The 25,826-nt window shown below is 46.5% G+C and overlaps 1 pseudogene; it reads left to right on the plus strand.

Moving 5' to 3' along the window:
- Positions 1-23,460, plus strand: part of LOC147124929 (sodium- and chloride-dependent neutral and basic amino acid transporter B(0+)-like) — a 214,305-nt pseudogene extending 190,845 nt beyond the window's left edge.
- Positions 23,461-25,826: the final 2,366 nt, after the last annotated feature.

Here is a 25,826-nt window from a genome sequence, read left to right on the forward strand (position 1 = left end):
GTCCTGCAAGTCATGGCCGCAGATGGTCACATTGTCCAGATATGGGAAAGTGGCCTGCAACGCATTTTGATCGACCATCCGGTCCATCTCCCTTTGGAAGACGGAGACCCCGTTGGTGACGCCAAAGGGAACCCTAAGGAAGTGATAGAGGCGGCCGTTTGTCTCAAAGGCAGTATACTGGCGGTCCTCAGGGCGGATAGGGAGCTGGTGGTACGCTGATTTCAGGTCAATGGTCGAGAAGACGCGGTACTGTGCGATCTGGTTGACCATATCAGCTATGCGGGGGAGTGGGTAAGCGTCCAGCAGGGTGTAGCGATTTATTGTCTGGCTGTAGTCGATGACCAGGCGCTGCTTCTCGTCGGTCTTAATGACCACAATCTGAGCTCGCCAGGGGCTGGTGCTGCCCTCAATAATCCCCTCCTTCAGGAGCCGCTCCACTTCGGTTTTAATGAAAACCCTGTCCCCGGCACTGTATCGCCTGCTCTTTGTGGCGATGGGCTTACAGTCGGGGGTGAGGTTAGCAAACAGTGGGGGGGGGGTGACTCTGAGTGTGGAGAGGTTGCACCTGGTGCGCGGCGGGCAATTTGGAAGCTGCTGGCTGCGGACTGTGAGTGGGGGGAGGGGTCCACCGTACGCCATCGTAACACTTTTAAGGTGGCACTGAAAATCTAACCCCAGTAGAACGGCAGCGCAGAGGTGGGGCAGGACCAGAAGTTTAAAATTATCGTACACAGTCCCGTCTACTAAGAGTGTCACCACGCAGTAGCCGCCAATGTCCGCCGACTGGGACTCGGAGGCCATAGAAATCCGCTGGTGCACAGGCAGGACTGGGAGAGAGCAACGCCGCACTGTGTCGGGGTGGATGAAGCTCTCCGTGCTCCCAGAGTCAAAAAGGCAGATTGTTTCGTGACCATTTACCTTAATGTCCATTGTGGACCAGGCCAGTTGGTGCGGTCTCGCTTGGTCCAGCGTAACGGAGGCCAGCGTAGGGGTCGGTGTGTCGTTGTGGGTATCAGATGAGGCGGTGTTGGGGGCCAAGATGGCGGCTGGCGTCCAAGATGGCGGCGTCCATGATCCCCATGTGGCTGGAGGCGTCCAAAATGGCTGCTGTTCCGGTGGTTCGCACATGGCTGGGGAGGCCCAAGATGGCGGCCCGCATGGCCCACACGCGGCGCTGCTGGGGTTCGGGGTGGCTTTGGCCCTGCAGATGCTGGCGTAGTGTCCCTTCTTCCCGCAGCCCGAGCAGATTGCATTTTTCGCCGGGCAGCGCGCTCTGGGGTGTTTGGCCTGGCCACAGAAGTAGCATTTCTGGCCTTGGGACACTGCTGCGGTAGTTGGGCCGTTGCTGGGATGTGGCTGGGGTGGCACGGTGCTATGAGACGGTCCTACCGTGTCCCAGGCTGTCGTTCCCCGCGGCGTCCACGGTGCAGAGGAGTAGGCATCCATGCCCCGGCAGGCTGCGTCCAATGATAGTGCGAGTTCAGAGGCCTTGTTGAGGTCGAGGTCACTCTGCTCCAACATTCGCTGTCGGGTGTAATTGGACCTGTGGCCCGCTACAAAAGCGTCCCGGATAAGTTCCTCTGTGTACACGGCGGCCTTTACATCCTTACAACCACAGGCCCGGCCAAGCACAGACAGTGCCTGAAGGTATTCCTCGGTCGATTCCCCAGGTTGTTATTTACGACTCCCCAGGAGGTGCCTGGCGTACACCTCGTTCACTGGGCGCGTGTACTGGTCCTTGAGGAGCTTGATAGCAGCCGTGTACGAGGTCGCGTCCTGGATGACCGAGTACGCTCGGTGGTTCACTTTGGAGGTCAGGACATCCAGTTTGTCCTCCTCCGATTTGACCGTTGCAGCGGAGGCGATCAGGAATTTTTCAAAGCACCTAAGCCAGTGAGCAAACTTGGTGGAAGCGTCCGCCTCCCAATGGTCTAAGTCTAGGCATGCTGGTGTGAGGATCTTCTCCATTATAAAAAATCTTGTTAATAAAATTGATGCGCTATCAATCACTCAAAAGACTGAGGTTAAGCGAGTAACTAACAGGCTTTTATTAACAAGAGAATGAAGGTGTGCCTCGAGTGGTCGACCAGTCCAGAATACAGAGGGACTGTGGAGCAGTCACCTTTATACCTGGACTCGTGGGAGGAGTCAGCAGAGGCATGTACAGACATGTACACAGTGGAATACAAACAGTGGTTTACCACAGTATCATCTCCTCTTTCTGTTGTGCATTTCTGTATTTCTGGCATATACCACATGCAGAGACCATCTGTTCGATATTTTTGTACATACCTATCCAGTATACAGCTGATCTGGCTCTCAGCTTGCATTTTTCCATTCCCATGTGGCCTTCATGTATGAGATGGAGAAGTTGTGTCTGCATCATCTTTGGCATGATGATCCTCGATCCAGCAAGGAGAATACCGTCTTCTACTGCAATATCGTCTTTAATCGTCCAGTATTGACGAATTGTCGCCTGTATCTGCTGGATTCTCTCTGGCCACCCCTGTATTACTTGTTGTGTGAGTAGTTGCAACTCCTCATCTTTGCTAGTCTCATCTCTGATTTGACTGAGCTTTGTAGGGGTAACATTCACTAGGTGGTGGATTTTTACTGTTAGGCCCTCCACCTCATGTTTCTCATATGGTGACAATCGAGACAACGCATCTGCTAGCACCATTTCCTTTCCTGGCTTATATTTAAGCGTGAAGTCATAGCTTTGGATCCTTAGAAGTAGTCTTTGCAGTCTTGCAGGCGCATTGCACAGATTCTTCTTATAGATCTGTTCTAGTGGACGATGGTCACTCTCGATTGTAAATCGCCTGCCATATAGGTATGTATGGAATTTCTTGCATCCGTACACTACTGCTAATAGTTCTCTTTCTATGTTGGCGTATCTCGTCTCAGCTGACATCAAGGCCTTTGATGCGAAAGCTATCGGCTTTCCTTCCTGCACCAGAGCTGCCCCTAGTCCTCTGGTAGAAGCGTCTACTTGCAGAGTGACTGGTTTTCTTCTGTCATAATATGACAGACTTGTTTCTTTGCACAACAGTTCTTTAAGTTGTTTGAAATTCCTTTCGTGTGATTCAGACCACTGGTATTCGGTGTCTTCTTTCAATAGCTCTCTGAGATTTGTTGTATGTTCCGACATGTGTGGGATGAAAGAACTCATGTATTGGACCAAGCCGAGGTAACTCCTCAGCTCTTTCTTGTCTTTGGGTGGTTTCATTTCAGCAATCGCCGCAATCTTCTCTGGATTCGGCTTGACTCCCTCTGGTGTATAAATCATACCGAAGAATTGGCATTCCTTGACTTTAACTATGCACTTATCTGCATTTAACTTGATGCCAGCCTTCCTGGTACTCTCCATGGCCTCATGTAGGTGCATGTCATGGTCTCTTTCATCTGCTCCATAGATCTGAATATCATCAGCTATTCCTATAGCTCCTTCACATCCTCTGTATGTCTCGTCTATTTTCTGTTGAAAGATATCTTGACTGACCTTTAGCCTGAATGGTAGCCGCAGGAATTTGAAATGCCCAAATCGTGTGTTGAATGTTGTCAGTGTTGTTGATTCCTCATCCAACTTCACGTTCCAATATCCATTTCTGGCATCTAGTTTTGAGAAAACCTTGGCTCCTGCCAGTGATGGCGTAATCTCCTCTAGCGTTGGGGTGGGATAGTGGTCCCTCTTTATCGCCTGGTTTAGATCTTTGGGGTCCAAACATATTCTGAGATGCCCGTTTGGCTTTTCTCGTACCACAATTGAGTTTACCCAGTCTGTGGGTTCAGTGACCTTTACGATCACTCCCTTTTCTTCCATCTCCTTTAGCTCTCTTTTAAGCATTGTCTTCAGCTCGATGGGTACTTTTCGAGGAGCATGGATAACGGGCTTTAGCTCTGGATCGATGGTGATGTGGTATTGGAAATCTCCGAAACATCCCACTGTATCATCGAAACATTCCGGATACATGTCTATCAAGTCTTTTTTACTCTTGATTTGTGGGCGGTTCTCCAGTGGGCTGTTGCTGTCTATCTTCGGTGGCATTTCTGTCAGCTCGTGATGCACTGAGATCAATCTCAACTTCTCGCAGCTGTTTAATCCCAGGATCGCTGGCCCCTCAGTGTTGGTGACATAGAACATGCAGTTGATGTTCTTTCTTTTATGTGTCCCTTTGATAAAGGTTATTCCGAGTTGTTTAATCTCACTCCCCCTGTATGCTGTCAGCGTGACATTACTTGCCTTTAAACAACCATTTTTCGGGTAGCCATCTTCTCTCAGGTTTTCGGGAAAGATCTGCTGGTACAGTCTCAATGGGAGAATGTTGCTCTGAGCCCCTGTGTCCAGCTTCAACTTTAAGTTGATGGTTGTGGGCCAACCTTTGACCTTTTTTTATTTGGATGATGGTGTGCAATTCTCTCCTCGGAGTATTTTCCACTCTGGACATCTTGTGAAGCTGTATCTTTATGGTTTCGATGTTTAGTGCATTGTCGTGATCATCATCATCATCCTGCTCATCCATGGCATGGATATTGTGTTTCTTTCTCTGGTTCTGCTGTCCACCTTTGTTTTTGACGTATGTTCCTTTTTTCTTCGTTCTACACCTCTTTTCCCAGTGGTTTAGTTTGCCACATGCATTGCAGCTTGTTCCATATGCTGGACATTTCCTCTTGTCTGTGTAATCGTGCGGTCCTCCACAATTTCTGCACATGTTTCCCCCGTTGTCATGTGTATGTCTTTGTGTGTTGTACTTTTCTCTCACTGCATCCACTCTGTTGTCTGTCTCAGAAGCCGTCCGCATGTCAGCCATTTGAGAAATCAGCGTTTTCATTTGCTGCTTCATGGCTTCATGAGCTCTCACAGTATCTATAGCCTCTGTTATTCTGAGCTTTTCTTTTCCTATCAGGGCTTTTTGTACCTCTACATGCGCTGACCCCCATATTAGCGGGTCCACAAGCCTTTCCTCCATTTCCTTAAATTTACACTTGCTGGCTTCATTTCTCAGCCTTGTCAGGAAATTGTCAGCTGTTTCACTAGGTTCCTGTCTTAGACTCTGGAATTTGTATCTGTGTATAAGGTGATTGGATTTAGGCTCTAGATGGTTGCTGAATTTATCAAAAATTGTCTCAGGGTTTTCCTTTTCCTCTTCAGTCAAACTCCAGCTATTATACAAATCTAGACATTTTTCTCCTGTCCACAACAGAATGTAACTAACCTTTTCCTCATTTGTAGTACCCTTCAGGAAGCTTTTGAATGTAAGCTCACATTTCTGTTTAAACTTGCGGAATGCTTCTACTATATCGTCGGCTTCCCAGTTCATGAGGAGTTGCATTTGCACAGTCAGTGCCGTCATTATAGTTTCCCGACGATTCACTCTCAATCACCGCATAAAATCACTTTTCGTCTTATTCGTAGTTCGTATAGCACAATTTTGTACTCACTTATACCGCTGCCACCATGTTGTGTCTCCTTGTGTTCTTATTACTATATATATTACAGACACTTTAGTTCATTTTTAGTTTGTGCTTTTACTCAGCTGTATTTCTGCTTTGTTTCTGTGCTGCCGCATGGTGCAGAGTGATACAAGATGTCCGACGCTGCACTGTGCACTGCCCGTGCACTGTGTGCCACATAGCAATATAACTACACCATACCAAAGTAGTTCCATACCAAAGTAGTTCCATTTAACGATGTGATACTATAACAATATAACACTTTCTAAGGCAGTCGATGAAGCATTGTCAGGAACTCCTTCGAATCAGCTCTCCAGGGAATCTCATCAACACTCACTGTTTAAATAAAGCTTTGTACTGCTATGTTTTCAAGTATATGACTTAATTATTTAATTTAATTATTCTGACACAAATAATATTTTGGGATAAAGTATATGAGTAATTTGAGACATGCAACTGGAATTTTCCCAGTCCTGAGCGTGCAGGGTTGGGGGCAGGTCAGCAGCAAAGTTCGCGGAAATTGCCAACGTGTCGGGAACCTGCCATCATCATCCCGCCGACTTCCACATTTAACTCGGGCAGACCCACTCAAGAGAGGTGGGCGACCTCATTGAAATACTTAACTGCTTGTTGAGAGACCCTTAAGAGGCTTTTTAACATCAGGTTTTGATTTAACTTCTTGAGCATGGGATTCATGCACCTCGGGAACCTCGCCTGTGAAGGGGAGGCGGAAGCTCAGTAGTCATTGTGCAAGTCCATTAATTGACAGCTGGAAAAACACATAAATATTGCCACATTACAGCTGCTTCCTTGTCTAATGGGAAGGCTCTTGCTGACTCCATTTTGTGCAGAGATTTAGCTGTCAGGAGTTTGCAGGTCATTTCTGCAACCTCTAAAGTCACTCTCAACACATTGCAAGTCACTATCACCACATTGAGGGATTGGGCCTGTGATCTCCAATTTGCACCTGCCATCTATTAGATCAGCACGGGCGCCGCTTATGCTGTCTCACCTTGGACCTCAGAATCAGACCAAGATGAGCCCGAGCACCAACAACACCAGCCACACCAGCAACAGCATCCACAACACCAGCAGCAGCAGCAACCACAACAGCAGCCTTCTCCTCAATGACCTGATGCTCCACAGGAGAGAGGGGATCAGCGCAGGGCTGCACCGGGCCGGAGGCGATAACTTCAAGGCAGGGTATACAGCAAGATGGTGAGATTCCTCAACATGACTGAGCAGCAGTGCTTCAGGAGGCTCAGGCTTTCACGCCAGGTCATCGCAGACATTTGCATATTGCTGGAACAAGACCTGCTGCCCAGAGGACCTGGTGGACACTCCTTACCAGTGGCTGTCAAAGTCTTCACCACAGGCTCCTTCCAGGGATTTGCAGTAGACATTTACAGGATCTCACAGTCGGCCATTCACAGATGCATCACAGAGGTCACCGATGTCATGTTTGACAAGTCAGCCAATTATGTAAACTTTGCCACTGATGAAGCCAGTGTTACTGAGCGGGCGCTCAGCTTTGCAGCTCTGGCTGGCTTCCCACAGGTGCAGGGCATCATTTACTGCAAACATGTGGCCATCAAGGCACCCCCACATCACCCAGGAGTGTCTGTGAACTGCAAGGGCTTCCACTCCCTCAATGTGCAGCTCGTCTGCAACCATAAAAAGATCTTTATGCATGCGTGCACCAGATTCCCTGGCAGCTGGCATGACTCTTTTGAGCTGTGCCAGTCCACCCCCCTCAGCTCTTCGCACCTCCAAACAGACTTACCGGCTGGCTGTCTGGAAACAAGGACTATTCACTGACACCCTTGAGCAGGCCAAGTACTGAGGCTGAGGAGCGTTATAATGACAGCCACATGTCCACCAGATGTGTCATAGAGCAAGCAATCGGCATGCTGAAGATGCGCTTCAGATGCTTTGACAGATCTGGAGGAGCCCTTCATTACGTCTCCAGAATTATCGTAATTTGCTGCACGTTACACAGCATAGCGCAGCAGCGAGGATTGGAGCTATAGGAGGAGCAAGGCGCAGAACACACAGCCTCTTCGGAGGAGGAGGAGGAACAGGTGCAAGATGAGGAGGAGGAGGAGGATGAACCTGAGGTGGAGATGGCACCAGCAGCAGTGTACATTGCTGCCCGGGAGGCCCGGGATGGCTTCATAATGGACTGATTTACTTAACTTGCTCCAGTGCTTATGGCTGCCACATGCTGTACTAAGTTTCCCCCGCCAACAACACCACAAAGCAGCCCTACAATGACCAAGCCATTTCTCTCACCCAAACCCCCATAGCTCAAGCTTAAGTAATGTCTCACCATTCACTCCAAATGACAAGGCCACTTCCCAGGTAGCAGGCAAAAATTGACATGACTGGAAAGTGGTCAAAGAAATAAGTTTACGTGCACCATAAATAGAATTGAAACTTATCACTAACATTTTTTCATACACCCATATGCATACACTTGTGCATTTAGGATTTTGTCTTTTTTCTTTTCCACATGCTTCTACGAGGTGCAACCCCTATGGCTTCAACAGAGGTCGAGGCAGGCTGCTCACTTCCCTGCTGTGACTGCTTGGCACTTCTGGCGGACGTCCTCTGGGTTTTGGAGCCTGTGAGGGCCCCGCCAAAGACTGCTCCTCCTGCAGAGATAGACTCAGCCATTGGGATCCAAGGAAGCACGTGGGCCTCTGACTGAGGGGGAGGCAACGGGGGAGAAATATGAGCACTTTGAGAACAGCCCCCACTTCCATGTCCCCTCTCAACATCATCCCTCTCATGGGCCACCCGCACTTCTCTGCTAGCAAGGAGCCGGAGAGCACCTTGCTGCACATCAATGGGGCGTTGAAGGCACAAGTCTACGTTTACATCCCTCCTCGCGATGAGGTCAATGAGCATCTGCCACCTGTTGTTCACAGCAAGTATGTTCTCATTGGACTGGCGCATTTGCTGCTCCATGCAGGTGGACATCCTTTCCATGGAACAGCACATCGTCGCAATCACCTGCAAGATGGTGGTGCTCATATTGGAGATGGACTCCTCCATTCTCTGCACATTTGCAGACATCGTGACTGCAAAAGATTCCAGAGTCTCGCGCAATTGTTGCTGCTCCTCCAAGAGTACCCTTTCTCGATGGCCCCCGAAGTTCAGCATCTGCATGCAGCTCAGCAGAGCTTGGAGTGTCCTGCACCCTCCGGCAAGGAGTCTCCACTGCTGTCCCTGTCAACACCACCTGCTCTTGCTCACTTGTGATGTGAAAGAAACCAGGTGACAACACTACTCTATCTCGCACAGGACCCACCGAGGTGTGCATATCTGCGCTGGTGCTGGCTGCACTTGGGTCTGCTGATGGTGCACTCTCAGAGGCTGGAGGTTCCTCTGAGTCATCTTCCTCCTGCAGCTGCACAGTGTGGGGAGGGGGTACTTGATGGACCCCTGGGAAAGTAAAGAGCTGAATTAGAAGTGTTATTAATAAGAATGGGTAACGTTACCATTATGCACATGATGTCATTTCACTGGCTGCTGACATCAGTCACCATATGAGTGACTGTTGTATACCATATGGCTGTATGAGATTTAATTCTGTCACCAGGTTGCTGGGAGTTCCCCTCTCTCCGTCTTCCACAGCCAGCAGCTCTGCAACTCCAGAGATTTCTAGGGTCTGCTCCTCTGCTTGAATCAAATGACTGAAAACTAGAGGACCACCTCCGGTTCTCTGCCTCTCCCTATTGTTGTGCACTCTCTTTTCCTGCAAGGGGGAAAAGAAGAGAACTTTGAGTGAGAATGATGGAATGAGTGTAAGGAATGGATGGGCTACATCTGTAGAGGGTGACTATGAGGGAGTGGTGTGGCATTGCCAAATGGCCTCCTTCTGTGGTGTTACTTGCTATGATTGCATTAGGATGAGGATGAGTGTCAGTGGTGGTTAGTCAGACAAAGATGTGAGTAGGTGCATAGACAGAGAGGGATGGGTGGACCTGCAAGGTAGGTTGGTGAGAGGAATGATGTGCAGGAGTAGGCTTTGGAAGGCAGAGTGATAGGGTTGGAGTGACAGGCACATCAGGATGTAGGTGAGTGTGGCATTGCACTCACCTTTCCTGACCTCGAGATCAATTAATCTTTTCCAGCACTGGATCCACATCCTCCTGACAACATCCCTGCTACTGACCTCCTCTGCGATCTCCAGCAATGCCCTTTTTGTGTCTTTGGGTGGTCGTTTGCGTCAATCGCCAGGGAAGAGGACCTCCCTGCATGCTCTTATTGCCTGCACCAGAATGTCCAGGGAGGCATTGGTGAATCTTGGTGCTGCCCTCTGTCTTTTCTCTTTATTGCGTTATTGAGACCTCTGGAAACCACCTTAGGCACTCCTACATCAACCTTCAACTGAGATGTGTGCAAGGCTGCTTTAAATATCCGCGCTGGAAACGAGTCATCGGTGACATCCTCAGACCTGCTCCATTTAATTGGGCCGGGAAACGCGCATGACTGTCTGGGGCCATTGAGTTAAATGCGCAGAACACGCTGTTCAAATCTTTGCATTCCCGACCCACTACGTGGCCCGCACGCATGCAACCTGACTCCAAGGTAAAGATTCCAGCCGACATATAGTAAGTGTAGCATGCTTGGGAGGGACAGGTGATTTTGGACCTATGGTTTGCAAAGCTTTCCATCTTTGGTGTTTTCCTCGTGTTATGTCTGAGACTGTTGTAAACTAATTGATAGAGATTGATTGCCATTATCAGTCAAACAACTCCATTATCATTGTATCATAAAAGAAAAGAAAGACTTTCATTTATATAGCACCTTTTATGACCACCGGACGTCTCAAAGCACTTTACAGCCAATGAATTACTTTTGGAGTGTAGTCACTGGTGTAATGTGGGAAACACAGCAGTCGATTTGCACACAGCAAGCTCCCACAAACAGCAACGTGATAGTGATCAGATAATCTGTTTTTGTTATGTTGATTCAGGGATAAATATTGGACAGGACACCAGGGATAACTCCCCTGCTCTTCTTCAAAATAGTGCCTTGAGATCTTTTATGTCCATGTGAGAGAGCAGACGGGGATTAATATCTCATCCAAAAGACGGCACATCCAACAGTGCAGCACTCCCTCAGCACTGCACTAGAGTGCCAGCCTAGATTTATGTGCTCAAGTCTTGTGACTACCAGGAAGGTTGAAGGCAAATTAGATGGACATAGGTCTTTTTTCATCTGGCAATTCCTATGTTCCTATGGGCTCCTTTTTCCTCTAATGGCAGTAGTAAATAAAAGCTGAACACCACAAATACAAAGAAAAAATTGAATTATATTTGAATTTAATCTCAATTCCTTGCAACAATTCACTTCTAAAAGCAATACTGATTCTCTTTATCTTTCAAATCCATGTGTAGTTGACTAAATACCCTAACTGTGTGTAATGAACAATATCCTTACATGAGATGTTTTGTGTTATTTTATTTAGTAAAGTGGCTTTACGGCGGACAAGTTCAATGGATGAGACTGGGGAGATAGTCTGGTATTTAGCCCTCTGTCTGTTTCTGGCCTGGCTGATAGTTGGGATAGCGCTATCTAAAGGAATCAAATCTGCAGGAAAGGTATAATGACTTGTGATGAATCGAGTTAAAACTCTGGTGACAAGATACAGATTTCTGCAACAATTAAACTAGAATTTATGAATCATTTGTGAAGTGGGCTGGTTTATCTCACAGGTGATGTTAACAATGACTCTTTGGGGAGAGTGAGATCCATAATTTATGAGCACTGCAGGCCTGAGTGAGATCTGAAGATCTTTCTCCTGAGTGAAAGAACAGCAGCAATTCCCCAAACCCCTGAAATGTGCCCCTCATAACTGTGCCCTCCTATTTAGACCTTTTTCTGCATCCTTCTGCACAAACTTTTTTTGCACCGTAATTTGCTGGAAGTGCAAGCTGATAATAGCATGGTGAGAGCAAAGGGCATCTGGCAGCTTAGTGAACGGTGGGACCAACACTGTATCTCCTTAACCAATGAGATTTAAGGATTGAGAAAGAAACAGAGGAATGTCTGAGATGGAGGGTGAATTAGAGTCAAACCAGGTGCAGATAAAGAGAGGGAATGAAAGATTGGATTAAAAGAGGGAGAAAAAAGGGACAGAAAGGAAAAGTAAGAAAACAATTAAAAAATTAAAAATTTGACATTTTTGAAATCTCTAAGAACAATTTACCACCTAAAGGAATGAGACACCACAGTTTAAATTGTTCAATTTCTGGGACAGAGAGGTTGATTGGCATTGTATTGACAATTATCACATCGTTAAAAGGATACTTATCTTCTTAATTACAAGACTTAAATTTCTGTGCTGATTTTAATGGGCTATTAATGTGCAAATCCAGCAAGTTCCTAAAAATAATGGGAAGGCTAAGGGCACGATGCCGTTTGTGCAAAACAAACGGGGGAGTTGCATAAATCAACTAGCAAGATCTGGAGATACATAACCCATAACCGTATCTCTTAAACTCTGAACTTGCTGGCCGATTTGGACATGAATAAGGGTGCACGTCATTAACATATCGTTATTTTTACAGCAAGATCCGGCCCAATATTGTGCGATTTAAATTCAGTTACAATATGCAGCTCAGTGTCAAATATACTCTTCATGTAGTTATTACTCCTCCAATTGTCTTCTGCTTCATTCCCTGCTTTGATTACAATCCTATTAGTTTGTCATTAAATTGGATTTAATACTGTAAATGTACCAGCATTACAGGAAAATCTAATGAGCTACTCTCCATGGTCAGGTGGTGTATTTCACTGCGACATTCCCTAATCTGGTTCTCATCATACTTCTGATCCGAGGAGTTACCCTGGAGGGAGCCTATAAAGGAATTGAATACTACATTGGAAGACAGTCAAACTTCACTAAACTGCGTGATGCTGAGGTAAACACACCAGGATAATCCACAGATCTTCAACTGTATTCTTCAGTCAAACAGTTTCACGTTTCACTTTTATTTATTTTCCTGGTTTATGACAAGTTCGATGTAAAAGCTGTGTTTTTTGATTGTTCACTGATGGGAAAACTAATTTCAATCATTGCATTTTAGTTGATAGAATGAGAAGGTAGTTGCAACTGAAACATAGGGATAAAGGCTAATGACTTTAATTTAAGCTTTTTAACATCTAGATGTTTGCAGATGGTATGGGATAAGATAGCTGAAATAGGATGAGGTTGGATGAAATAATGATAGGATGGAATGGGATACGATAGAATTGGATGGGACGGGGCAGGATAGGATGTAATGCAACGACAGCCATATTTCCTTCTTGATACATACTTTTTAGTATCTTGTAAACAATTCACTAATAAAATTGTCAGGTAAATATCCTATCAAGCTATATGTGTAGGTCACACAGTAACATTTAAGTGGACAATCAATATTATGACATTAAGATCTGATTGTTAATTTTCGTGGAATTCTGATGGCTTTTGTTATGTGCTGCTTTCAACAAGGGTGACAGTAATTAAATTAAACCATCAAGTCATGCACTTGAATACATAGCAGTACAAAGCATATAAGCTCCTGGAGGAAATTAGACAAGAAGGCAGAATGATGGCCCTACTATTTAAGGGAGACTCTATTAATCAAAGGGATTTTCGTTCAGTCAGCTCACCATCGAGCTGTGGTACTAACCTCCCATGTTCCTCATGGTATGTAGTTTTATCTGCCACATTTCAAGGAGGTCACGTAAAATCTCCCACTGTTGGCTAATTCTTCCTTCTATTTACCAGGTTTGGAAAGATGCTGCAACACAAATTTTCTATTCATTGGTGCAGTAATTCCGGTCCCAACGCGTGAGTACGGACGGCGTACTCACGCGTGGGCCCGTTGGAAGTGCCGGATTCCAGCATGCACAGCACATGCACGGGAAACTGGCATTTCCTCTCCATCAAACTAAGGGGTTAAGAGGTCCAAAGGTAAGTTGTAGTGTATGTGCCTTTAAGAGCCCCCTGTGTACTGTAATGCCGGTAATGGCCACTCGGGCTATATAAGCCTGTATATTGTGTTGTATCAGTTAGTTCCCCTCCAGACTTTGTTCAGTAAACACCTGTGAAACCAACTCCTGTCTTCAGTGTCTCTATTAACACACGGACACAACAGTGGCGACGAATTGGAAACGGACTTACCTGCAATTTGGCAGCACCTCAAGGACATCGATTCCTCAGACGTCCAAAGTCCAAGCAAGTAAAAGAAAAAGCTGTGGTTACACCAGCTAGCCGAGCTGGTGGCAGGTACTGCAATAATCCTTCCTGGGCGTCGGGCTGGGGCTCCAGCGGTTGGCTCTGCAGCGAGGCCAAGCAGTGAAGGTGGAGGCAAGCAGTAACAGACGGGGAGGGAGCACTCGGGAGACGGCCGGCGCTGCAAGCAGGTCGGCGTTCAGACCTAGCAGAGAGAGTCCGGTGGGAACGAGTCTCCACCTGTAAAGAATTAAAAAAAAAAAGAAAACGCGGAAAACAGCGTTGTCATCGGCAGCAGCGGCAGGGAAGTGCGGGAAGCACCACATCTTTTCTGCAGAAAAGAAAGAAAAGCGCGGAAAGCACCATTTTTTTCCAGGATGCCTAAGGCTGGCAATATTGATGCTTTTGATAACGATATAGAGGATTGGACCACATATGTGGAAAGAGTGGAGGTATATTGCACCGCAAATGGAATAGAAAATGATAAAAAAGCGTCAGTACTTCTAAATCTAATGGGCGCAAAGACATACGGGCTGTTACGAAACTTAATCACTCCAGCCAAACCAAAGGACAAGAATTTTAAAGAAATTGTTGATACCCTACAGGAGCACTTAAACCCAACACCGCTGCTGATAGCGGAACGATTCAAATTATTCAAGAGGAATCAACACAAGAATGAAAGTAACGCTGATTACCTCACCGAATTAAGAAAGCTATCAAAGCACTGCCAATTCGGGACAGGACTAGCAGATTATCTTCGAGACAAATTCGTCTGCGGTCTCCGAAGTGAAGGAACACAGAAAAGGTTGCTTTCTGAGAAAGTTTTGACACTGGACAAGGCTTTCAGTATGGCTGTATCATACGAAGCAGCCGCAAGAGGAGCTGCAGAGATACAGCAAAAGACACAAGACTTCGGCACCCATGAAATGACACAGGGTTTTGAGAGATGTTATCGCTGCGGCAGATCCACCCATGACCAGAGGGACTGCTGGTTCAAGGACAAAGCATGCAGGCAATGCGGAAAGATTGGACACATTGCACGGGTATGCCGATCTGGACAAAAAATATCCACGGACAGGAAAACAAAAATCAATAAAGAAAAGTACAGAAAGGTACAAATGATGACGGACAGTAGCTCCGAAGACCAGAAGAGCGATAGCGACTCCGAAAACAAGAGACTAAGCTGTCTCAAATTACATAATGTAATTGCCAAAGAAGATTACCAGACCATTTGGGTTAACCTCATGATAGCAGGGTCCCCAGTTAAAATGGAGCTAGATACAGGATCAGCTCTGGCCGTCATAAATCGACGGGATTACGAGCGGCTATTTCTGCATATACCTTTAAAAGACACATCCATTATCTTGAAAACATATACGGGGCAGAAAGTATACCCCAAAGGAAAAATAAGGGTGCCTGTTGTATACAACGGCAAGGAAATACAAAAGTTGTATTTATACGTTCTACAAGATGGTGGTCCACCGCTGTTGGGACGTGAATGGATCAGGAAAATACGTTTAGACTGGCACTCCATTCAGGCACTGACGGTGACCAGTAAGGAAAAAAATGATGATGACGTCATACCTGAACGATTAAAAGACATCTTGGCCAACGCCAAAGAAGTGTTTCAAGAGAAACTAGGAACCTTGAAAGGCATCACCGCCTCAATAAAAGTGGAAGATGCGGCAATTCCCAAGTTTTTTAAGGCAAGACCGGTGCCATACGCAATTCGTCCAGCAGTCGAGGCAGAGCTGGAGAATTTGGAAAAGGCAGGCGTATTATCCAAAATAGATTGGAGCGAGTGGGCAACACCCATCGTCCCAGTCATGAAGAAAACATTGAATAATGATAAATCTGAAGAACAGAGAAAAATTCGCATCTGTGGCGACTTCAAGGTGACTGTAAACCCGGTTCTTCACATGGTACAGTATCCTCTTCCGAGGATAGAAGATATTTTCGCCTCACTATCTGGAGGGAAACGTTTCACCAAAATTGAATTGGCACAGGCATATCTACAGATGGAGGTTGAAGAGGCCTCTAAAAAGTATCTCACGATAAATACACACAAAGGCCTGTACCAGTACAATCGACTGGTTTTCGGAGTAGCATCCGCTCCAGCTATCTGGCAAAGAGCTATGGAGCAAGTCCTCCAAGGGATTCCGGGGACTCAATGCTACCTAGACGACATCCTTGTAACAGGAGAAAACGACAACGAGCACCTTGCCAATTTGGAGCAGGTGCTCACTAGGCTGAGAGAACGGGGCCTACGAGCAAATCGCCCCAAGTGCGAATTTTTCCAGAATCAAATATCATATTGTGGGCACATTATTAATAAGGAAGGGTTGCATAAGTCACCTGAAAAAATTGAAGCGGTCATAAAAGCCCCAGCACCTGAAAATGTTTCACAATGAAGGTCGTTCCTGGGATTAATAAGTTACTATCATAAATTTTTACCGAACTTATCAACTCTTCTGCACCCTCTTAATGAACTGCTACAAACAGGAGTAATTTGGAAATGGAGCGAAGACTGTAAACGTGCCTTCCATAAATGCAAAGACTTAATCATGTCCAAAGAAGTTTTGGCTCATTACAACCCATCACTGCCAATCAGACTGGCGTGCGATGCATCCCCTTATGGCGTAGGAGCGGTATTATCGCATAAATTCCCTGATGGCTCGGAACGGCCGATCGCTTTTGCGTCACGCTCATTGAACTCAGCTGAGCGTAACTATGCCCAAATCGACAGGGAAGCACTCAGCCTGATATGGGGAGTGAAGAAATTCAACCATTACCTACACGGACAAAAATTTACCTTGTTAACTGACCATCAACCCCTCATCTCCATATTCAACCCTAAAAAGGGTGTTCCCATTATGACAGCGCAAAGGCTACAGAGGTGGTCCCTTTTTCTAGGGGCACACCAATATAACATAGAATACAAAGGATCAAAACAGCATGGGAATGCTGACGGTTTATCGCGCCTACCGTTGCCAACGGTAGAAGAGGCACCTACCGTAGACCCAGTGGAGATTTTCCACTCTACCATAGTCGAATGTCTACCAGTAACAAATTCTGCCATTGAAAGGGAATCTAGAAATGACCCGACTCTCTCACGAGTCTACGATTTAACAGTGAAGGGATGGCCAGCACATGGCGAACCACTGTTGCCAGCATTCTCGCAAAGAAGAGAACAGCTGTCAGTGTGCCGAGGAACCTTGATGTGTGGATCCAGAGTGGTGATTCCACCCAAACTCCAGGATAAAGTTCTAAAGGAGTTTCACGAGGGGCATCTGGGTGGAGTGAAAATGAAGAACCTAGCCAGGGCGTTTGTATGGTGGCCAGGTGTGGTAAACCACTTTTATCGCTCACTATCGTTACACTATAGTTATCACTGTTGTATTGTTATCACTGTTCTCACTGTTGTATCACTATACGAGGTCGCCTCTTGTCGCGCTGTTATACCTGGGCTGACCACCTCCGAGTCCGCCCATGGCTCCACCTACCTGCCCAGGTATAAAGGTAGTCGACTGGCTGGTACTCCTCCTTGTTGGACCCGATCTCCCACGAGGGTGGGCTCTGTTATTTAGTCAATAAAAACCTTTAGTTACGTTCCTAACTCGTCACTTTTTATTGGACGAATTGATAGGTATATCAATTTTATTAGCTCTGAGGTGCGGCACCTCCTGAAAGAGGGCATTATCGAGGGGAGCAACAGCCCCTGGCGTGCCCAGGTCGTGGTCGTTAAGACCGGCGATAAAAATCGCCTGGTCATCGACTACAGCCAGACCATAAACAGATACACCCAGCTGGACGCATACCCCCTTCCCCGCATATCTGACATGGTCAATCAGATTGCACAATACCGCGTATTCTCGACCATCGACCTTAAGTCGGCCTACCACCAACTCCCTATCCACCCCGAGGACCGCCAGTACACCGCCTTCGAGGCGAATGGGCGCCTATACCACTTCCTTAGGGTCCCCTTCGGTGTCACCAACGGGGTCTCGGTCTTCCAAAGGGAGATGGACCGGATGGTTGACCAGAACGGACTGCAGGCCACATTCCCCTATCTAGATAACGTCACCATCTGCGGCCGCGACCGGCAGGACCATGACGTGAATCTGGAGAAATTCCTCCGTACGGCCCAACGGCTGAACCTCACCTACAATAAGGAGAAATGTGTGTTTAACACCTCGCGCCTTGCCATCCTTGGCTGTGTAGTAGAGAACGGACTCATCGGCCCCGACCCCGAAAGAATGCGCCCCCTCATGGAGCTACCCCTCCCCCACTGCCCTAAGGCACTTAAGAGAACCCTGGGGCTCTTCGCCTACTATGCCCAATGGGTGCCCAATTATGCGGACAAAGCCAGACCCCTCATGAAGTCCACATCCTTCCCCCTCACGGAGGAAGCGTGCGCGGCCTTCTCCCTCATCAAGGGAGACATAGCCAAGGCCACAATGCACGCAGTGGATGAGTCCATCCCCTTCCAAGTGGAGAGCGATGCATCCGACTTCGCCCTAGCCGCTACCCTTAACCAGGAGGGGAGGCCGGTGGCCTTCTTCTCAAGGACCCTACAGGGCCCCGAGATCCGACACTCGTCGGTCGAGAAGGAAGCCCAGGCAATTGTGGAGGCGGTACGGCGCTGGAGCCATTACCTGGCAGGCAAACGATTTACCCTCCTCACCGACCAACGTTCGGTTGCTTTCATGTTTAATAACAAGCTGAGGGGCAAAATCAAGAATGACAAGATCTTGAGGTGGAGAATCGAGCTATCCACCTACGATTATGATATCTTGTACCGGCCAGGTAAGCTGAACGAACCCCCTGATGCTCTTTCACGAATTACATGCGCCAGCGCGCATATTGATAGACTTCAGACCCTCCACAACGACCTCTGCCACCCCGGGGTCACCAGACTTTACCATTTCATTAAGGCCCGCAACCTGACCTACTCCATCGAGGAGGTCAGGACCATGACCAGGAACTGCCAGACCTGCGTCGAGTGCAAACCGCACTTCTATAGGCCGGACAGAGCAAGCCTGATCAAGGCCACCCGCCCCTTCGAGCGCCTGAGCATCGACTTTAAGGGGCCTCTACCGTCATCTGACCGCAATGTGTACTTCCTCAACATCGTTGATGAGTACTCCCGTTTCCCTTTTGCCTTCCCCTGCCCAGACATGACCAGTACCACGGTCATCAAGTGCCTGAACGACCTCTTCGCCTTGTTCGGGTTCCCGAACTATATACATAGTGACTGGGGCTCCTCCTTCATGAGCGAGGAACTCCGTCAGTTCCTACTAGTGAGAGGTATTGCAGCAAGTCGGACCACCAGCTACAACCCCCGAGGGAACGGCCAGGTGGAAAGAGAGAACGCGACGGTATGGAAGGCCGTCCTCTTAGCCTTAAAGTCTAAGGGCCTCCCAACCTCCCGCTGGCAGGAAGTCCTCCCGACAGCGCTGCACTCCATCCGGTCACTACTTTGCACTGCCGTTAACGCCACCCCCCATGAACAAATGTTTGTTTTCCCCAGGAAGTCGACTACGGGAACCACCCTACCAACCTGGCTGACCGCTCCGGGGCCCGTCTTGCTGCGAAAGCATGTGAGGGCACATAAAACGGACCCCCTGGTCGAGAGGGTGAACCTCCTGCACGCCAACCCCCAGTACGCCTACGTGGCTTACCCAGACGGGCAGGAGGACACTGTCTCCTTACGAGACCTCGCACCCTCGGGCACTCCGGAGACACCACCTTTACCCCCCCCCACCACCCCCCCAATTCCAGCCCAGGTAGACGGCATGCCGGAACCCCACGAGCCTTCGCCGACCACGCAGACACCAGCATTAACACCGGATAATGCAGCACCGCCGCTGCGACGATCGGAGAGGCTTACGAGGCCTCCGGACAGACTGACATACCAGAACTGGTAGTACACTTCACCCCGCCGGACTCAAATCTAAACAAGGGGTGAATGTGGTAAACCACTTTTATCGTTCACTATCGTTACACTATAGTTATCACTGTTGTATTGTTCTCACTGTTCTCACTGTTGTATCACTATACGAGGTCGCCTCTTGTCGCGCTGTTATACCTGGGCTGACCACCTCCGACTCGGCCCATGGCTCCACCTACCTGCCCAGGTATAAAGGTAGTCGACTGGCTGGTATTCCTCCTTGTTGGACCCGATCACCCACGAGGGTGGGCTCTGTTATTTAGTCAATAAAAACCTTTAGTTACGTTCCTAACTCGTCGCTTTTTATTGGACGAATTGATAGGTATATCACCAGGTATCGATGGAGACATCGAAGAAATGACCAAGAGCTGCCTAGGATGCCAGAAGGTCCAAAACGCTCCACCACAAGCCCCTCTACATCCATGGGAGTGGCCCTCATCTCCATGGCAAAGGGTACACATCGACTTTGCTGGTCCATTTATGGACTCAATGTTCTTAATCGCGATTGATGCACACTCCAAGTGGCTGGAGGTAATAAAGATGTCCTCCACCACCACGGAAAAAACTTTCACAGTATTAAGGACCATATTTGCCAGGAATGGGCTGCCTGAACAGACCTGTTCTGATAATGGACCGCAATTTGTGTCCGAAGAATTCAGGAAGTTCTTAAAAAACAATGGGGTTAAGCACAACACGTCCGCCCAGTAAACACCTGTGTTCAATAAACACCTGTGAAACCAACTCCTGTCTTCGGTGTCTCTATTAACACACGGACACAACAGTGGCGATGAGGATGGGATGCCTGAACAGATCTGTTCTGATAATGGACCGCAATTTGTGTCCGAAGAATTCAGGAAGTTCTTAAAAAACAATGGGGTTAAGCACTACACGTCCGCCCCATACCATCCCGCCACCAATGGATTGGCTGAAAGGTTTGTCCAGACCTTCAAGAAGGCCATAAAGGCCATGGGTAATGAAGACATAAAACTTCAGCATAAGGTGGATAACTTCTTGTTTGCATACAGGAATGCAACACATATGGTTACAAACCAAACTCCCGCCATGATGTTCTTCAATAGAAGCCTAAGATGCCGGCTGGATTTGATCAAGCCAAACATCAGAAGGGACATGGAGAACCGGCAATTTCAAGGCATGAATGAAAGGCCAACTAGAACCCTTCCAGATAGGTCAACAAGTTTTGGCCCGGGACTACCGTACCGAGAAATGGCAGCCTGGAACTATCTGCACACGACTAGGACCGCTGATGTATACCGTGGACATTGGAGAAAGCATAATAAGGCGCCATGCTGACCAAATCATAGAGTCATCCGAAAAGGGACAACCTACACCACAACTCTATATGCCTAATGATGAAGTAGAGATACCCATAGCATCTACCTCCGATCCGGTGATACTGGAACCCGATGAACCCGACACTGGCATTCAAGCCGAATCAGCCTTGCCAAAAGAACCTACTACACCACCAGAAACTACTACACCACCGAGGCGTTATCCGGACCGAGTCAGGAAGCCTCCAGAGAGACTGACTTATAATTGATTAACTGCAGCAATGTGTAGATTATTTTTCTTGTAACATGTAATTAATGATTACTTAAAATATTATGTACTGGTTGGCTAAAAGGGGAGGAATTGTAGTGTATGTGCCTTTAAGAGCCCCCTGTGTACTGTAATGCCGGTAATGGCCACTCGGGCTATATAAGCCTGTATATTGTGTTGTATCAGTTAATTCACCTCCAGACTTTGTTCAGTAAACACCTGTGAAACCAACTCCTGTCTTCAGTGTCTCTATTAACACACGGACACAACATAAGTGGTCTAATATTTAAAATTATTACATTTTTTCCACAGCTTCATTGTTTTTAAGGACTTTACAGTAAGGTAAGTTTACTTTTAGACCCGAATTCGTGAAAAAAAAAAATTCTCAAAAATTTTATTAATTGTCTTAAATAGTTTTTTAAAGTTATTTATAGTTTATTTAATTATTGGGATGTTTTTTAAAATTTTAATTAAAGTTAAAGTAGTCTTTTGGGCGCCTGTACTTTTCATGAGTTTGACAGTCTTTACTATCAAACTCATGAATCAGTTTCCCCTCCCCTGATTGGCTGCAGAGTGCTCACCTGATCCCAGCCGGCACATCGCACTAAGTACGCCAGTGGATCAGGTAAACACATCGCGCCAACATCGGAACCGGGCCTGTGACAGGAAATGCAAGCAGGTCCGGGCTTCAGATGTCAGCGCGCAGGGTGAGTGCAGATCGGGGGCTTGCACGCGCGGCAAGCACCCGATCCAAATTTCTGGCCCATTGTCAGTCGCTTGGGGAGGTTTAACAGCACTGTCATCCTACAACAAATTCCACAACAACTGCTACACAGATACCATCATTGTCTGTGTTATTAATTGTGGTACGAGTGTGTTTTCTGGATTTGCCATCTTCTCCATCCTTGGACACATGGCTCATATACAAAACAAGCTTGTTTCAGAGGTTGCAAAGTCAGGTACCTGCAGACTCAAACTTATTATTTTCTGCTAAAATGTTTCCAAACTGTAAGGTAAAATTGGCCTGGCTCAACAATCTCTGTTGGCAAAATCTGGAGCCAGTAGTTTTGAACTGTAAATAGTTTAACATAAAAGTTTCTGAAGTGTAAACAAAGCAACCATGGCAACAACAACAACAACAACTTGTATTTATATAGCACTTTTAATAAAGTAAAACGTCCCAAGGAACTTCATGGGAGCGTTATCAAACAAAATTTCACACTGAGCCACATAAAGAGATATTAGGATAGGGAAGAGGTAGGTTTTAAGGAGCGTCTTAAAGGAGGAAAGAGAGGTAGAGAGGCAGAGAGGTTTAGGGAGGGAATTCCAGAGCTTAGGGCCTTGGCAGCTGAAGGCACAGCCACCAATGGTAGAGTGATTAAAATCGAGGATGCTCAAGAGGCCAGAATTGGAGCACTAACTGACCAGCTGCTTGTAATTCATAAACAGGAATAACCAGATATGTTAAAAATATCAACCAGGGTCACACAGCTTTAACCATCTTTTGAAATCTCAGATTCTCTTTGGGGATTGGGTGGTGCAATAGGTTGGACATTGGTCTTACTTCTCAGATCTGGCACCAAATCCAGCCCAGACTGATGGGATTAATGTCTCCAATGACTGCTGAGTGTAAGGGTCCTACATGGAAAGAGTTTGGGCAGTCTCCATCCTGGTCCTAGTGGGCATGGGCCCCAGCATAAAACTGGCACTGAAGTGGCAACATCACTCGGAGAGGCCCCAGGGCGGCTGGTATGGGCAATGGGAAAATGTCACACTGGTGCAACATCTTCTGAGGGCGGGTCTGAGGCACATTGTTCGGGCAGAGTAGAGGGATCTTTACTCTGCAGATAACTGTGATAAAAATTGGGGGCCTTAAATGGAAACTGCCCCATTCCCCAGCACTAACATCACTCACCCTAATGGAAAGAAATCACAAAATCTCAGACCGAATACTGAGCAAAATGTGATACATTTTGACAGTCTGGATTCTAAAGGAATTAATAGGTTTTAATTAAATTATATCAGTTTACAGTATTTCTCTTTTAAGCACCATTAATTGCACCATTTCAATTATATCCACTGTTTAGGTTTTGGTTTGGCTTTCATTGCCTACCCAGAGGCTCTTGCACAGTTGCCGTGGGAATCTTTATGGTCCATTTTATTTTTCTTCATGCTGGTCACTCTGGGAATCAACAGTCAATTTGGACTTGTAGGTAAGAATGACATTACATCATTTAACATATCTCTTTCTACTTATATAAAATAAATTATATAAAGTATTAAGTTTATATCAGTGGACAAATGTTTAACATGTTTGTGTGTCAATTTTCTGCTTGCTATGTTAATGGAGCATGGACCTGTTTGATTTAAGTGGGTTAACACCTGCATTAAAGTAACGGCCAGAGGAATGCCACTGCACATTTGGAAGAGTTCATTCATGAATATCAGCAGCAGTAATTCTAGCCCAGAACTTCCATATGATGAATCACTTTCTCTAACTCTAATGTCTGTTTATGATCATATACATCTACCAGTATAAAAGTTTGTGAAGTGAATCCATCTATTTCACTGCTGTATTTAGCATTGTGTTATTGAAGATGGAGGTCATGGGGTGAGGTCATTTTAGGCCTGTGTACTGTCAAGGAGTTATTGTGAGATTCTGGAGATACAATGGTATCAGCCATTGGTCACGACCAGATTTCATGAATAAAGATCGAGGCCTAGAAATTTGTCTTGGGCAGTGGTGCAAAATGGGCAGTATCGGATCGGCCGCCCGTTATACACAGTGCCTGACATTCAGTTCCACTGCAGTCAATGCATTGATGCAACCCTAGTTTGTGTAATCTCTCCTCGCAATTTCACTCTTGGAGTTCAGGTATCATCCTGGTTAATCTAAGGCCAATATATCCTTCATCCTTCCTAAGGTGTGATGCCCAAAACTGAACACAGTACTCCAGATTTGGCTTTGTATAGCTGTAGCATATCGTCTAATCCTTTGTATTCTAGTCCTCCAGCATTCCATTAGCATTAATGGCCCAGAAATTCGGGTCGGGGGCTTCCCACAGGTGTAAGCCCCCGACCTGCACTTACCTTGCGCGCCGGCCGTTGTGATGTGGGCCCCCGTGAAATTCCGATCCTGGGCCTGCTCCAGCTGCCGGTGCGCAGTGCTTGCATATCCCAGGGGCACAGTTAGTTCGATGCGTCCCCTGGGATCATGTGGGCCATGGAGAGCCAATCGGAGCAGTGAATGCTTCATTCATAAGTTTGACAGGAAGTGCTGTCAAAACTTATAAATACTACGGGCCCCAAAACATCACTAAATCTTCAAATAATTTTTTTTTTAAATCACATTTTTAAAATAAACTATAAATTACATGAAATAACTATTTTAAACAATAATTTAAATTTTTGAAAAAAATAATTTTATTTTCTAACGGGGCTAAAAATAAACTTACCTTGCTTTAAAGTATTTAAGAATAATAAACCTGTGGAAAAAATGTTTTAATTTTAATTAATTCAACACTTACCTTGTAAAAAGCAGGCCTTGCAACTGCTTTTTATATGTCTAACTTCTGGATACTTACCCTCCCGGGAAAACCTGCAAAATAAACGTAAGTTCGATGCGCACGCGCAGCCTCTCCTGCGTACGCATTCGAACTCTGAACCCCTTCTTTCAGGGGGACGGAAATGCCGGTTTCCCGCGCATGCGCAGTGCATGCAGGAAACCGGCACTTCCATTGGGCCTACGGGTGAGTACCCTGTGCGTACTCACCCGTGGAGACCCGAAGTTCTGGGCCAATGATTATTTTCTGTACCTTTCCATGATATTGTATTGATCTATGTACATGGACCCCTAAGTCTGTTTGGACCACCACTGTTTCTAGCTTTTCACCATTTAGAAAGTACATGGTCTGTCCTTTTTAGGTCCAAAGTGGATGACATCACACTTGCCTACACTGAAATCAATTTGCCACATTTTTGCCCATTCACTTAATTTATTAATATCGCTTGTAATTTATGCTTCCATTTACACTGCTTACAATGCTGCATATCTTTGTGTCATCAGCAAACTTGGATATGTGGCTCTCTATCATCTAAGTCGTTAATTAATACGGTGAATAGTTGAGACCCCAACAAAATCCTTGTGGTACACCACCAGTCACATCCTGCCAATTAGAGTACCTCCTCATTATCCCGACTCTCTGTTTCCTGCCGCTCAACCAATTTCCAAACCAGGTCAATAATTTACCTTCAATTCCATGAGCTTCAACTTTAGCTAACAGTCTCTTATGAGGAACTTCATCAAATGTTTTCTGGAAGTCCATATAAATAACATCCATAGATATTCTCCCCTCCACTACTTTAGTCACCTCTTCAAAAAAATCTCTCAAGTTCGTCAGGCATGACCTAACCTTTACAAATCCATCCTGGCTCTCTTTGATCAGCTGAAAATTTTCGAGGTGTTCAGTCGCTCTAACCTTAATTATAGACTCTAGGAATTTCCAGACAACAGATATTAGGCTAACTGGTCTATAATTCCCTGGTTTCCCTCTCTCACCTTCCTTAAATAGTGGAGCGACATGTGCAATTTTCCAATCTAAAGGAACGGTTTCTGAATCGAGAGAACTTTGG

Source organism: Somniosus microcephalus, chromosome 1, assembly GCF_052327205.1.
Source record: "Somniosus microcephalus isolate GS21.2 chromosome 1, FLI_Smic_1.0, whole genome shotgun sequence".
NCBI classification, from domain to species: domain Eukaryota; kingdom Metazoa; phylum Chordata; class Chondrichthyes; order Squaliformes; family Somniosidae; genus Somniosus; species Somniosus microcephalus.